We start from the raw sequence: 16579 nt of genomic DNA, 5'->3' as shown, positions 1-16579 counted from the left end.
TGGCGATAGCAGGTGCTCGGTCAAGAGCGGCTGTGTTTACCGTTGCTTTGCTAGCGACAGTGTCATCATCAATGGCAGCAGCGTCTTGATGGAAGATGACTAATTAAATGCTAAACTGAGTTTCAGATCTACCGGGAGCATGAAACAGGGTGAAAAGCGGGAGGAGGGTGGTTTCAAAAAGCTTCAGACAGACCCAGCTCCTGGGCTGGCTCTGTCGTTACTTGTAGAGCCTGGGAAAGGGGCTTCATCTTTCAAACCTCTTATTTAACATGAGAGTAACAGGTGTATTTACTTTACAGGACTTTTGTGAGGCTTAAAGGAGACTTCAGGTGCAGTCCTAAGTATCATTTGTGGTTCGTAATTAAGTGCTCAAATAGTGTTAGCAATTATTAACATTATGGCATGTTATTATTCAGTCTCAATGAAGGACCATCCTCACAAGGGAACCCTAAATGTCAGATCCATTATAAGCGGGGGAAATACGATTTAAAAGGGTCATCTGAAATCTCTTACAAAAGAACAAAAGCAATAAAATATGAATCGGTGGGCAGGAAAAGACACAAACACGCCCCGAAAGTACTGGCAGGTGAGAGGAAAGACTGAAGGACCAACGGCCGACACTCACTGAGGGCCAGGCACCGTTGTGAGCACTTCCCAGATATTCATGTAGAGGGCCCTAATAATCTTGTCAGGCAGGTACTATTTGTGTCCCAAGTTTACAGATAAGGACAGAGGGGCCAAACAAATAACGCATCCCAAGTCACACAACCAGCCAGGAGCACAGCAAAGACATGACGCCAGAAAAATGCTCCGGAGTCTATGCATGTACTCATTTTGCTATTCAAAGTAGCTTCTCTTCCATACATGTTAAAAAGGTGTTCTCGAAAAGACCAGTGAGAAGCACTACTGGAAGGGGGACTTAGGAAAAAGGCAACGGTGAATCCTTGTATCAGTCACTGTCTTTGGGAAAGGTATGGACACGGAGTTAAGGGCAGGCCAAGAACCCAGTATACACGGCTTCAATAATTCCACCCTGGGGATGACAAAAGTCTGTCATCCTACCAGTAAAACATGAAGTAAATGTACGAAGTTAATTGGAGATGTAAATCAAGTGATAAGGGCCTGAAGGAGAAAAGGAAGTAAGATTGTATTTCCTCCACAGATGCCACTTTGGCCCAGGAATCCAAGTATGCCAGAGTCGGCACACACTCAAAGATGGTAACCGAACATGTCATTTTGGACAAAAAGCACACCCTGCCTCCATTCTGGGGCAACGATGGAGTGGAGTTTCCCAGTTGTTGACAGCAAGAAACACCCTGCCTCTCACCTGCTCCAACACACAACATCAAATCCTAAATATGTTCCAGTGTGAGGTCTTCATCCCTGCTATGCACAACTTGACCTTGACTATCTACTGAAACTAACAAAAACGACAACAATGCAAAAGGTGACCACTTTTCCTCTAAACTTTCTTATCAACATTTTACAGCTTCATGAAGTCTTCACCATGATAGATTCCTGGGGCATAATGATTTATTCACTAGCTATCATGGTAAGATCTCAACCACTCAAATTGTCACCTGCCAGACTTCAATACCTGACCTTGACTGCCCACCTGCTTGTACTCACCAACCTTTATCTCACATTTTCCCTTGAGCTCCTCTCTCCAGCTTATCTCTTAACTCAGGCAAATGAAAAGCGAAACCTTCCCTCAAGTGACTGTCCTGACAAGACCTCCAACCAGCCCAGACCATGCTGACCAGTTTGAGCTCAATCCCTTACTCACACCTGAGCCAATGGACCACGGCGTAACCTCCAGAAAGACTGACAACTATCTCTACCTCATTGCAATACTAAAACCTCCGCCCAGGGAGGAGCACAAGTCTCATTACATAACACGCAACGTGTGTGCAGGCAAGTTTCCCTAGGACATATGCACGACCCTATGTCTGCGTCTACAGATGATGACGAGGCTCCCCTACTAAATATCCCTCCTAACCCCAAACAAAGGAACCCATTCCCTCCCCAGAGAGCCAGGGCTTTGGAAGTCATTCCCCGTGATCTCCTTACTTGTTGCATATAAATTTTACTTGGTGTGACATCCACACCTGTTGTATCTGTGTCTTACCAAGGAGCAGACTCATGTTGGTTCCATTACAAAATCTACCTTTATCATGCTCCACGAGTTGAGCCCCAAGAGTAACAGTCAAGTTCAACTCCTGTATGTACAGTTTTGCGAGAAGAGCATTCTTCTACTAAAAATTCAGTGGGCAGACACAAGTATAAATTTGAATACAGAAGGTAGATTTGGCAATGTTTGTCAAAAAGACTTAAATTTTTGCTTACAATTTGATCCAGAATCCCTAGCTCTCATAACAATTGTAAGATATATACATTTTGTGCAATGACGTTTATCATATGAGTGTTCATGAAGAAAAAAATCATGACATCAAAAATTAAATATCCAATGACAAGAGACAGTTAAGTAATCTATAATATATCCACAAAATGTAATAAAATGCCCTCATTAATAAGATGTTGCAGAGGAATGTTTAAGAGCAATGTCATGGAGGGGTGCCTAGGTGGCTCCGTCGGTTAAGCGTCCGACTTTGGCTCAGGTCATGATCTTGCAGTCTCTGGGTTCAAGCCCCAGGTTGGGCTCTGTGCTGACAGCTCAGAGCCTGGAGCCTGCTTCGGATTCTGTGTCTCCCTCTCTCTTGCTGCCCCTCCCCCACTTGCACTCTGTCTCCCTCCTTCTCAAAAATACAGAAACATTGGGGCGCCTGGGTGGCTCGGTCGGTTAAGCGTCCGACTTCAGCTCAGGTCATGATCTCACGGTCCATGGGTTCAAGCCCTGCGTCGGGCTCTGTGCTGACCGCTCAGAGCCTGGAGCCTGTTTCAGATTCTGTGTCTCCCTCTCTCTGTGACCCTCCCCTGTTCATGCTCTGTCTCTCTCTGTCTCAAAAATAAATAAACGCTAAAAAAATTAAAAAAAAAATACAGAAACATTAAAAAAAATTTTAAAGGAACAACCTCATGGAAATGGTTCTTAATGTGTTGCATTTATCACATACAAGTGCACAGAAAAAGGACAAAGAAGATATTGTAAAACCTAAGAGGTAACAGATTTTCATTTTTACACCTTTATTTATTTTCATTTTTTACATTTGTGTCAGTGAACTTTTGCAATAACAGAAAAAATTTCTTTCCTTTTCCTTTTTTTTTAATGTAAAAATTTGTTTCCAGTCCTAGGAGTCCCAGAAGGACGAGGTCAGTGTCCCCGGGGCCTAATGCTGACAAGCAGAGACAGGACGGAACAGGGGATGTGTTGAAGACCATGGCCCACCTTACAGCGTTTCCTTCCCCACGTTTTGTTTGCCATTTTGCTGTTGTGAAACGCAGCATGTCATGTTCCCCAGCCAGATGTATATCACATTCTAGAACTCTCGTAAAGCCCTGGGCCCTGCACACCTTCTTACCTGTGAGCTGGGATGGATCCTATAATGAAAAAAACCCACAAGGACATCCTTGGCTTTTCTTTCCTTAAACCTCTGAGCCTAGGGAAGCACTGCCCAACGGACTCTGAACATTAACGGAGATGTTCCATATTTGCGCCGTACCTATGCTCACCACCAGACTGCTCTGTCCCTGCAGGTCTGAAATGTGGCTAGTGAGACCGAGAAACTGAGTGTCCCCGTCACTTGCGTTTTATTAATGAAATGTGCGTGGCCATGTGCGGCTGGAGGCTGCTGTGGCCGACGGTGCAACACTCACGTGGTCAGGAAGAGCTGGCGGACGTTTCCCGTTCTGGATTCCACTTTGGACCTTTCCAGCTCTTCCAGGTTAAAGTCCCTACACAACATTTACCTGCTCGCTTATTCATTCGCCTCTATGAATTTTACCAAGCATGCATCGTATGCCAGTCTTGGTACTGAGATCTATCAACCCGGGAGCCAACAAGACGGCCGTGGCCCCTGTTCTCACAGGACATACAGTTCAGCAGAAATTTTATTTTCTCGCTCCAAACTGCATGTCCTATGATTTGTGTCACAAAAGGCCACCAAGACTGAAAAGATGGGCTCTGGTACATCAGGTCACTCGCTGTGTGCTGTGCTGAAATTATGTGTTTAGAAGTGTATTCAATTGTATCAGCTCTCATCCACGGTCCCTTTTTCTCTACTGGGTGCTTGAATCTTCCAAGATCCATTCATTACAGTGAAGGGTAAGTGTTCTCCTATCTGAATTTCTCTTTCTGAGACGGCAGGGATTGCTTGATTCTTCAGAGCGCAAGGCCTTGCTCATCTGAGAAAAAGGGGACTGGACATAAAGGGCAAAGACACTTCTCTCTGCCGTTGGGAAATAAAAGAACTTTCCTACTAGCTAAAAGGCACAGAAGAAAACTCCATATATCTTCAAATTCAGTTTCTTTTGGGCCTTCATTATGTCTAGATCGTTGTACTAGGTATTTGGGGTGACCAAAGATCCGAAAGACTTGGTCCCGACCTTCCACAGAACCCCATTTGTGTAGAATCCAGGGGAAGTCGCCATGTGCGTCTGCTTTCCTAGAAAATGTAATTCCAGCAGTCCTCTTACAGCATTTCAAAGGAAGTGAAAGGGAACAAAACTCGGGGGCAGGGCAATTTTGTGTTCATCTTTCCATTTAAGACAAATAAAAAGGAAGGACCTGACATGTCTCTAAAACTATGCCCAGCCCCACAGCAAAGATGGTAAAACTACAGTCATTTAAAGGAGATTAGGAAATTAAAACTTACTTAGGTTTACATGTAGTTTGTGTGTCTTATGGATATAAAAGTATTAAATAAAAACTGTAACTAGTACTCAGGGTTCTCTAGAGAAAAAGAATCAATAGAATATATATATTCTCTCCCTCTCTCTCTCTCTCTCTGTGTGTGTGTGTGTGTGTATAAAGAGAATATGTATATATAAAGAGAATATATATATATATATATATATACACATATATATATATATATACACATATATATATATATATATACACACACACACACACAGAGAATATACATATACAAAGAGAACACACACACACACACACACACACAAATAGATTTGTCTTAAGGTATTGGTTCATGTAATTGTGGAGACTGAGAAGTTCCCTGATCCTCAACCTGCAAGGTAGAGATCCAGGAGAGCTGGGGTATAGGTCCAGTCTAAGTGCAAAGACCTGAGAACCAGCTCTGAGGACAAGAGAAGACCCATGTCCTAGCTCAACAGTCAAGCAGAGAGCAGATTCAACCTTCTTTGGCCTTTTTATTGCTTTTGGGCCCCAAACCAATTGGGTGGCACCTATCTATGCTGGGGACACTCTACCTCCTCAAATGCTAATCTCTTCCCAGAACACCCTTACACACACACAGAGAAACAGTATTTAATCAACTGTCTGGAGACCTTAATGCCTAGTCAAGTTGACCTACAAAATTAACCTCCACAGACTCTTCCCAAGAGGGAGGCCCCCCTATATGGCCTTTACGAGTCCTCGAAATGTGACCCGTGTGGCTGAGGATTCTGCATTCTATTTGTACAGAAAGGGCATGGTAGTGCCAGAGAGTCTGGGTTCAAATCCTGCGATTCCCACTGTTGGCAAATTTTTGAGCCCTCCGTCAGCTTCGTTTTCCTCATCCATAAAATGGAGACAAAACCTACGTCATGTGGATGATGCAAACATTGAAGATAATGTCTGAGCAGGGACTCCCACGGTGCCTACTTGTAACCGGCACCTAACACATTCTGGATGGATCTGGGGATAGTTTTTGAGGGAGTAGTTATTGCTAAATTAAAGTCAACAAAGCTTCATAATGTAGCATCAGAAAGTAGTTCTTCTCCAACACAGGGCAATGATGATGCTGTCACACGGTGTGAAGAGCAAGGTAGATGACACATGGCTTTCTCAATGCTTGTTGGCTGGGACCAAAAGAGCATCAAGCAGTGAATCTTTCTCTGGAGAGAAGACGGCCTGCAATGAATGCAATCTTAAATAATCCTAGTTACAAGCCGCTTGGTCTTTTCTGTATCTTTAGTGGTGTCTCAAACTGTCTCCTACACCCGGGGAAGAGGGACCTCCAGAACCATCAAGGCCCAGCCTGAGGCATCAATGTCGGCTGTGGGGTCGGCACCACCATCTCCATTTACATGTCCCAGGAGATAAGCCGAGAGAGTGCAGGCAGCCTGGCATCCTGCCATTGTTTCTCGGAAGTGAGGCTGGGAAAGCAGGTGCTTCCTGCTGGGCGGTGCCACGAGGGAATGTTCTCTCTAACCTGGACTGCCACTTGCCCCTGTTGTTAGCAGCGACTCGAGAGGACACTCTTCCTAACCACATTTCCCTTGTCATCACGTCTGTTCATTTACCAAGAAATGATGCGATGTCGCCATTCCAGGCTGTCCCTGTGAAGTGTATTAGCACTGGAGGTCACTGTTGTCCCAAGCAAACCCAACACTGCTGTGCCTCTTCCTCGTGATTTTCAGAATGGCCCGGGGCCTCAGGCAAGGGTTCATCAGGTCCTCAGGCAGAACCACATGACACTCCTCAGGCAACCTGCACTGGTGTTGCTATTTTCAGATTCCAAATCTAGTCCATCCCAGGAGCAAGAGTCCAGGGAAAAGGCCAGGAAACCTCGGAGGCACGGAACGTACATAGATTTACCCTCCACTCAGATTACTAGAAAGGTCTATTTGTGAGCAAGAAATTCTGTGCTTGCTGTGTATTTCCTGAAAACAACACCAATAACTTAATACCCTAAAGATACACCTGAATCAGAAGGAATGACATCATCATCCTGTGAAAAGAGTTCCAGAAGCATTTCTTCAATAAATGAGGCGCAAATATTAACTATCGCCTCTTATCCTGGCTACTCCATTACCAAATAACAAGTAATCCAGGCTATTAAAGCTCTCAGGCTGACCTTCTAAACTGCTCTCGGACATAAGCAAACACAGCAGGAAGTGCATTTTAGGGCAATTACAGGCACAACTCAAGTATTTACTGGACACAGCATTGTAAGAGAACAATCTTTTTGGCATTTCCGAGGGAACCGTTCAATCCTGCCACAGTGGTGGCCCATCAGTGGTGGGAAGAGACCATTTGCCCCTAAGGGTGGAAAATAATTTTGCAGTGCAAGTTACGGAGGGATGGCATTTCTTCCTCTACTACATCCAAAGCTGAATGAGTGTGCTACAGCATTTTCCCCCATGATTTCCTCGTGACAATGTTGTGGTTACGTTAGCAGGGGGTGGAAAACTGATAAGTGTAATTGCTGAATCACAGGATGTATAGGATGTAAATATTTGGAAGGCAATTAAAAACCATTTGCCTCCCTAGCTTCTTAAAATAAAAGGCACGACTGAACAGCAAATGAGTAGAGATTTTTTAAAAAGTAGACGAGATTGTAAGACAAGAATATGAAATGATTTATTGAACATTCATTTTGAGGTTCGGTCTAATGTGAATGGAGGAGGAAAAGAGAAAGATGCTGTGGATCAGGAGAAATGTGTCCTCAAATAACTAAAACTAACTTGCAGGAGACTCCCCCCAGGTCATAAACGATCACAGCGTGTGGGGCTGTCAATTACCTTCTCAAGTGGGGGCATTGTTTTGCGGGGGCAGGGGCGTGTCTAACTGCTAAGTTGCCCTTGTAACAAGCTATGGGGTTTGCCTCATTCGTACTGTAGGACGGCAGTTAAAATAACCACGTCAATACACCAGCATCCAATAATGACAGTTCTTCTCAACAAATAGCTTTTCTTTTCTACTCTATCTGTTTCACACGTAAAGATGTCCAATGTCTCATTCTATATTCGAAGTAACATTTTGATATTTGACTGCATCCGTTGAATTTCTAACATTCTAATCTTTACTGCCAGCAGAGATGGTGTAAAGATTACATTATACATATGCAGACCATGTTGGGTTTGCATAAGGCAGGAAAGAGGAGGATTAAACAGTACTCAGGTACTCCTAGAGCAAGTTTAAAATTCGCACACTACAGTTTAGATGCGCAAAAAGAGTAATTTATTATGTTCTACTATGGGCCTCATTTTGCCTTCGATCCTCTATTTCTCTGATTAAAAATAAAACACATTTTATTTATGATCAAAAACCCTAAGATTTGATGATGAAATCTGATGATGAATGGTAACTTTGTCTCTTGTTAGGTTATAAAGACTCTTGGGTTAATTCAGTCTCTTAAATCCTTAACCTATCTAAGGACCTGCAATCTCGTGAGGACACGGAAAGGGAACTTGGATCCACGTGTCACGCTCTGCTAGCCCTGCCGACTCTGACCGAGGAATAACCGATGGGTCTTGGCATCCACGGGTCTCTCCTCTCCCCACACACTTGCTGGCGTGTCTATGCATCATGGTGCTGAGGTCTGGACTGTCAAGGTAGACAGCGTGACTGCGCCCAGGGAGCTCAACAGACTCCGTGTGCTAGTTAGGCTCCACACTTAGAGTCTTTCTGGCTGTGTAGATTCTCTGACAGTTGGTGGCCTTTTCTTGGGGATCTCTGACTTTGCACAGGTTTTCTCACCCTGAGCCGTGGTGACTTTTTGGCAGTTAAGCATAATTTCATTTAGTTCTGCTTCCTTTCAATTCTCAGCCACCTTCTTCCTTCACACAGTCATTCTGGGACATGGGGGCCTTTTCCATGTCACGTAGGGGCTGCAGGTCGGGTGCTCGCTGCCCCAAGTCTACACATCTAGACCCTACCTCTGCCTGTACCGACCCAACACGCTGATGTCATGTTGCATGATGCAAAGGGAAGCAGAGCAGAAACTTGGTTCCCCTCACTTGATCTGGAATCCCAATGAGAGTTTCTATCCTGCTGCCTTTCCTTTTTCCCAACTCTCCCCCCAAGGGCCCCTGGGCTCATCCTCACTCACCTAGGTCGCTTGGTTTTTACAGCCTCTCATTTCCTAATCTCAGAGGTGGAAGAGCTTTCTACTCCCATCTCTACCTGAAAAGAAATGTGCTTTAACATATACTTTTTTCATAGAATTGGAGAACAAAGTTCTCTGCCTTGATTTCAAGTTCCATTCTTGATACAAGAAGGAAGTTTTAGGATTTAGGAATCTGTTTTTTCCCCTCACAAAATCTTTACTTCGTAGATACTGTTTTGCTCTGAACCAAAACAAAAACAAAACAAAACAAACAAAAAACCTTGAATTTGAAACTCGAAATTGAGCATGACTTCATTCTCTATTGTACCCATTGAAACAATACAAGCAATCGATTCTTGCTTTGAGAGTTATAAGGCAACAAAATTTGGGGAAAATATTTTAAAAAGCAGCTTAATGTCTTTAAAAAATATCATTTCAGTTACATTTCTTGTTCAAAAACTCTCAGGGGCACCTGGATGGCTCAGTCAGTTGAGTGTCTGACTTTTGGTTTTGGCTCAGGTCGTGATCTCATGGTTCATGAGATCAAGACCCCAAATTGGGCTCTACGCTGACAGTGTGGAGGCTGCTTGGGCCCCCCTCTCTCTCTCTCCCTCCCTCTCTCTCTCTCTCTCTCTCTCCCCCTCCCTCCCACCTCAAAATAAATAAAGATTTTTAAAAAACCCACACAAATTCTCAGTAACTACCAATGCTTTTTGAACCCACACAAAGGTACAAGGCACTAAAAGCATTTACAAAACCCTTCCAGGCTTCCCTCTCATGTCTGTGTGAGACAGGAAGAGACTTAATGATTCTAAGGTAAAAGACTCACAATAATGAAGAGAAATTGCCCAATCTAGTAGAGTCCCATGTAATGTCAGAATCAGGTTCTGAAATTAGCACTTGAGGTAAATTCTACATTTATAAAAGTTATCTTTGAACATTCCTTAAGTTACCCACAAATACATTAGACTCTGTACAAATGTCAAAAAATACTATCTTTGGGTTAGCCCGATAACCGGTCTTACTCCGGAAATAAGGTATGTTGTATGAAAAAGATCTTTAAACTGTGTAATCCTAGTCAGTGATGGTCACGTCAAGGGTCAAGAAAACTGTTACTTCTCCGCCCTTTTCCACAGGATGCAGAGTTTAAGCTGCCTCGGTTAAATGGGATTATGATGTGACTCCACTGTTTGAAAGGCCAGGTCCTGATAAATGCTGCTATTTGACAATGATGGGGGTGTGAATATGCCATCAGTGATCAGGTGTGAGATGAGAACAGATAACAGTATTTGCTTATCTCTGTGCTAGCCACGCACGCCATCACATTAATCCCCCCAACAACCCCAGGAGATAATGTATTATTATCTTGATTTGAAGAAAACTGAGAGGTAATATTCAGAGAGATGCGTATCTTCTTTGGCATTAAGTGATCAGCCTAGACAAGAGGCAAAATATGTTATCTTTAAAGTACAGTAATCTTAGAACTGTATATATTCTGACCTAAAAAAAAAAAAATCAGAAAATGGGGCGATTACCCTAAATAGCATAATATGAATATTTACATGAAAACCGTTGCAAAAATATTTTCGCTAGAAGAGAAATATATGTATTATTCTCTTGCTTAGAATTCTAATATAAAATAATTCATGAAATTCCTGAGAGCATTCAGAACTGAATAGGTATATTTTCTACTTGATGGATTTCTATTGTTTCCACATGTATACACCAATTAAAACAATTTCAGACTTAATTTGATATAACATAACATTTCAGTTTTGCAGAGCATGTTTTTAACATTAGACTTTGTCCCTCTGTGCATGCTAATCTTCAAAAACACTTTCTAAATCAGTCCTTGCCTGATAAATATGTCCATTTGCTTTAGTTTTTTGACTCATGTTCCATAATAATTCTGATTTTTTTTTTTTCTGAGCCATAAATTGGAGGCACGGGAAGAGTGAACCCACTGGGTTTTCTTTCCTCTTTGTAAGTTTACATGAAGGTGAGGAGACATGTCTCTCATTAAGTAGATAGTAACTCCTTAAAGTTTTTGGAACCAGATGGACGAAATGATAACCTCCCTGTTGATAAGAATGTCTGATTCCTTCTAAGAGACCCTAAAGGAAGCCAATTAGCATCAGCAGATGTGTGTGCCGTGGGGAAGAGGAAGGAAAAGAAGGCAGTAGTAGCTTTTCGGGAGACGTGGCTGGAAAAAAGATAAGACCGCTGGTGAAGGGGGACGCAGGGGCTAGGCTTTGTTTAGAAAGTCAAAGGACACAGCGCAGCACTGGGGTGGTGGAGGGGGGAATGCGGAAGGGCAGTCCCAGATTTGAGGGATTGCTGCTGGGTATGGAAATAATGGGGATACTACACACCCAGGTGTCTGTCAGGACTTTATGCCTAAGAGGTATGAGAAACCAGGAAAGCCCTCTGCTATCATGATGTCTTTCATTCTGAGACTGCACTGTGGAATCAAACATTGTAAGGATGTTAGGTCAAAATATGGCTACAAAATTTTTCAGGGCTCAGCCCAGCTCCCCCAAAATTCTGAGCACGGCCCAGGCCAGCGCGGCTCAATACAAGGATAATGAGAGCCATGGGGGCAATTTAAGATTTTATAGTAACTACAAAAGAAGAAAAAAGAAACAGGAGAGATTAATTTTAGTATTATACTTTAACCCAATGCCTAAAATATATTATCACTTCAACAAATAACTAATATTTTAAAGTATGAATGAGCTACTTTACATTCTTTTCCTGGTACTAAGTGTTTGAAATCCTGGTATGCAAATTAAACTTACAGGCTACAGCACGTATTCCACGGGAGCTAAATTTTTACTGGGAACGTATGATCTGTACTTAGATTTCATAAAATTTACAGTCGAAAGAACAGATTCACATACCTAATTTCCAAACATCCTTAAATGTTTTCCAATAACTGAGGCAAGTAACAAAAAATCATTTCTGTTAATATTCACATCCACATTGACAAGACTGATTCATCGTTCCTTAGAATAACCGCTCTGTCTTTGAAGCAAAAGTAGATCAGTATCTAACTACATCTACCACATTAAGTAAAGTTGTTAACTCTTGTGTCAGCTCAATATTATCAACATCAAATTCAAAGAATTTCATAGGTTGAAAAGCAATTCTAAAACTTTATCAATATCAAGAGTGTTCCTCAAATTTTTCTCCTACTTCTTGCAGACAATTTACATAATGTTGGCAATTACAACGAAAACTCTCCTGTATACTGATCCAGATTAAAACGGTGTAAAGTAATTATTATTGATTTATACTATGAACAGGTTCAGTTTTGACATAAATTCTTGTACCTGCCTAGCTAGATTGCAAACACTTCCTTTTCTTAGAACTTCAAATTTTGCCTATTTTTCTGCAGTGTGATATAAGTGAGAAAACATAAGTTCCACTGCTGTTTTTCATCTTTATTTCTTTTTGTTTCAAAATATCTTTATATGGAGGTAACAATACGAGAAATCTTTGTAAAATTCCCCCATGACTCACGTAATGAGCAGTAGCAAAGAACACAAGATTTAATGAATCCGTCGTCTTTGCTTTCAATAGTTCCATAAAATAGTTCATGATCTTCGAATATAAGTATATCGATGGTCTTTAAGTTTAAATTTGAGTGACTTCAACAACTGCATTCATGACACTTTTAAGACCCTCAGAACACAGAGTGCAAACATCTCCAATGTGCACCTTACAGTCGAATGAAGCTATAAGGAAAACATCAGTCTCCTGCTTTAAAAATTCCAATGTATTTAAATTTTTGACCTAATGTAACTAGAATCTATTAAGACAGAAATTGATTTTTTGAAACCTATTTAAAATTCTTCTTGACAGAAGTAAGAATCCAAACTATGTACAACACAGCTTAATTTTCTAGGCCATGAGTTGCTAATAGTTTGTGTGTGTGTGTGTGTGTGTGTGTGTGTGTGAACTTGGAAGGCCTTTTGAAACAAACTGTAACTAAGGTATTGTGAGTAATATCTCATATTGCATGACTCATCTAAACCTAAAGAAAATATTTCCATGTCTCAGATTTTCAACCAATTGATCTTTAATATTTTTAAGAATTTGTGTTTTATTGGTAACTGTTTGACGGTTTCATTGAAGATCTTTTTTATAAAATATATTTTTAACCTTTTTCTTATAACTATCTAACAAAATTGCCGTAGCAGAAATAATGACTTTTACCATCTAAACATGATTTTTTGTGTGCAAGTATCCATTTTATAACTTGTCAAGGTTACAAGCTCAGCTCCTATTAAAAATCATTTAAAATGTGTTTTTTAGACATTTAATTATCAGACTTACTATACATTTGCTAAAAACATCTCCGAACATTGGTTTTTTGGATTTGCTCAACAAAATGTAATTGCCTCGTATTGTTACATCTGCACATATATTCAAGTTTGTTTGTTTGTTTACCGTTCCCATCAAAATGCTAGTTCTTCCTTTCCAACGGACTTTGCATCAGATATATGCCTTTATTTTAAATTTGAAAAGCGCTAAAAATAAATTAAGTGTAGTTTGATTAAAATATTTTAATCTAATTACCAGTTACAATTTACATAGGTATTACTGTAACTCGCACTGCCTAAATAAAAAGCTCACATAAATACATTCCGAAAATCATCGCAACTGAGTCAATCGACACTGATTCAACGGACGGCCCATATGTTCGTAGCACCAGGAAAGATGTACTATCAACACCCCCATTAGGATGCAGCCATATCTTATGCAGTCCCATGGTTAATGTGCAATGAGTCTTACCAAAACTACAAAGCTGTGTTTAACAGAAAAATACTTTATATTGTTTCAGTGTTGAAGTTGAAATGAATTAAAATCAAATCAAATTCTTAGTCTTACCGGTTTCTCAGTCACATTTTCAAGTGCTCTCTAGCTACTGACGGCTGATGGCTCTCAGTGAGTAGCACGGCCCTGGAAAAGAGAAAGTGCACATTGTTTTTATTTGTTTGTATGGTGGAGAAGGGCGTGATTCTCAATTCTCTCCCCACCTACTATTGACTGCCCCCCTCAGTGTGGAGTTGATGGGACAGGCTTCCAGAACAGTTCGTTAGACCACATCTGCTAATCTTTGACCGCTCACTGCCAAGAGTCCCCATGGTTGGTGTGGCTCTCTCTCTTGGACTTTGCCCCTACACTTTCTGCTCTTCTCCTGCTTCCACAGGGAAAGTGACCCAGAATCCGGCCCCTTAATGCAGACCTGCCATCCTGAGCTCTCAGCTAGCCCGGGAAGAATAATTTAGACTTATAGATAAACTCATTTATTCCATTTTGCAAACCACTTGGCAGTAACAAGAGGGCCCTAAAAGAAGGCAGAAGGTCCACTTGGTGCTTGAGTTCAGATCATCTGTGAATGTCCAGTCTTCCAGCAAGTTCCAAATGGGGGCAGTTAGTAGGAGTCAACCCTAACAAAGGGGTGGGAATTAGTTTATCATCTGTTTGCCTCTTGTGAGTATCTCCTTCTCAGGAACTTCATGAGGTCAGAGTGATTAGACTCAGTAAATCCTAGATTTCCTAGCTAAATATCAGTTGATTGTAGCCCAACACCATGCATATTTCTAATAACTGCCATTTTACTTTAGCCTTGAGTTGTACTGTCATCTTTGTGATAATGACCCTGGAGAAAAAAGATGGAGTCCCTTTATTAACTTATATATACATGATACTTGGCACAGGATTATGTCTTTATTAAGACAATGATTTTTACTAATTGTAGTGACAAATTGACAAATTGTGAGGTTTATAGAAAGAACTGATGAAGATGTTAATTAATAATATTCCATGGCTTGTCTTAAGCCGGAGTCAGAAAGGTCCCGTGAAGGGTCACATTTGATCTATAATCATCTCATACTGATGACTGAGGTTGTATGGTTTCTCATTCCACAATCACCCCAAGGCCTATTGTTTAACCCTCTTGCTCCCGAAAATAATTAAGACGCCCTGAGCCACCACTGCCACCTAGTGGTAATTAAAAAATGGGTTGATCCAGAAGCGATTCCCTCCTGTAACCTTTTCCTGTATTAATTCTGTCTTTCCATATCTGACTTCAGTGAATGTCCTCCATGCTAATTTTTATTACATACGCTGAATGGAATCTGATGTGGTGGCTGGGAGTCCACTTCTAGAGCTAGACTTTCAAGGTTCACCTCCTCACCCTCCCCAGCTCTGTGGCCTTGGGCAAGTTGCCTGTGTTTTTGTCTCTCAATACCCACATTTGTAAAATGGAGTAATATTAACACCTATCTCTTGAAGTTGTTTTGAAGAATTAATTATACAGTTTATGTAAAGTGCTAAAATTAGGAGTTGGCCTAGAGGAAATGCTCTAAAATGCCAATAAATAGCAGATGCTATATACACATATCTTTTTTCGTCCCTTTGTACTTCCCCTTTTTCTTCTCGCTTTGGCTCTTTTTCCATTTCTCTCAAATCAACCTAAATCACATCTGACATGCCGCTATAATAAATAATTAGAGATATTGCCGTGTAAGAACGTACTTTGACATGAAGTTGGGTGTTAACTAACACAACTTACAAACCTCTTGGCAATACTGTGAAGACCCATTCAGAGTCTCTGGTAAAATCTTCATTGGCTTCCTGTTCTACTCTGTTCAAGCTACCGTAACAAACCACCACTAACTGGTGGTGTAGAAACAACAGAAGTTTATTTCTCACAGTCCCAGACCAAGGAGCTGGGACATCCGGTGTCAGGGGAGAGCCCCACGTCCTGGTTCACGCACTGCTCTCCTCCTGCAATACGCTCACTGGTTACAGGGATGAAAGAGCTCTGTGGGGTCTTTATAGGGGCACCAATACCACTCGTGGGGGCCCCACTCTCATGACCTCATCATCCCCCCCCCCCAAGGCTCCACTTCTGTGTAAAATCACGGTGGGGGTTAGGATTTCAACACATGAATTTGGTGGGGGGATACAGACATTCAACCCATAACAGTTTTTAAACTTCCTCTTTTTAAAAATCATCACCTATCAAGAAAAAATTTTCAAGTATATTTTTAAGTTTATTTATTTTGAGAGAGAGAGAGGGAGAGAGAGAGGATGGGCAGAGAGATAGAAAGAGAGAGAATCCCAAGCAGGCTCCGCACTGTCTGCACAGAGCCCGATGTGGGGCTCGATCTGATGAATCGCGAGATCATGACCCGAGCTGAAACCAAGAATTGGACGCTAATCAACTGAGACACTCGGGCACCCCAAAATTTTTAAATGTTTTATTAGAATTTGTCGGGTGTTTTGTTTTTTTTTTTTACTTTATTTAACATTTATTTATTTTGAGAGAGAGAGAGATAGAGTATGAGCAGGGGAGGGGCAGAGAGAACGGGAGACACAGAATCTGAAGCAGGCTCCAGGCTCCCAGCGGTCAGCACAGAGCCCGACCCGGGGCTCAAACTCACGAGCCGTGAGATCATGACCTGAGCCGAAGTTGGATGCACAACTGACTGAGCCACCCAGGCGCCCCTGTTGCTTTTTCTTTTTAATCAAATCAATGATTTAAAATTATTTGAAGTATGTGAAACATTAAATGAACACTTTCTTGCTCTACAACCTTCAATCCAGAGAGGAAGCAAAAATTCTCCTTGGCTCCATCCACCCCAATTCTACAA

At 41.6% G+C, this 16579-nt stretch overlaps 1 long non-coding RNA gene across 1 annotated transcript in view; it reads right to left on the bottom strand.

Moving 5' to 3' along the window:
* Positions 1-16579, bottom strand: part of LOC132685564 (uncharacterized) — a 43621-nt gene that overhangs the window by 15002 nt on the left and 12040 nt on the right. The window contains exon 2 of the long non-coding RNA XR_009613210.2: positions 13806-13877. This is a non-coding gene — a long non-coding RNA (uncharacterized LOC132685564). The remainder of the gene's footprint in view (positions 1-13805; positions 13878-16579) is intronic.

Source organism: Panthera onca, chromosome D2, assembly GCF_046562875.1.
Source record: "Panthera onca isolate mPanOnc1 chromosome D2, mPanOnc1 haplotype 2, whole genome shotgun sequence".
NCBI lineage: Eukaryota > Metazoa > Chordata > Mammalia > Carnivora > Felidae > Panthera > Panthera onca.
The sequence above is the reverse complement of the archived record's forward strand: the minus strand, read 5'-3'. Positions and strand labels throughout refer to the sequence as shown.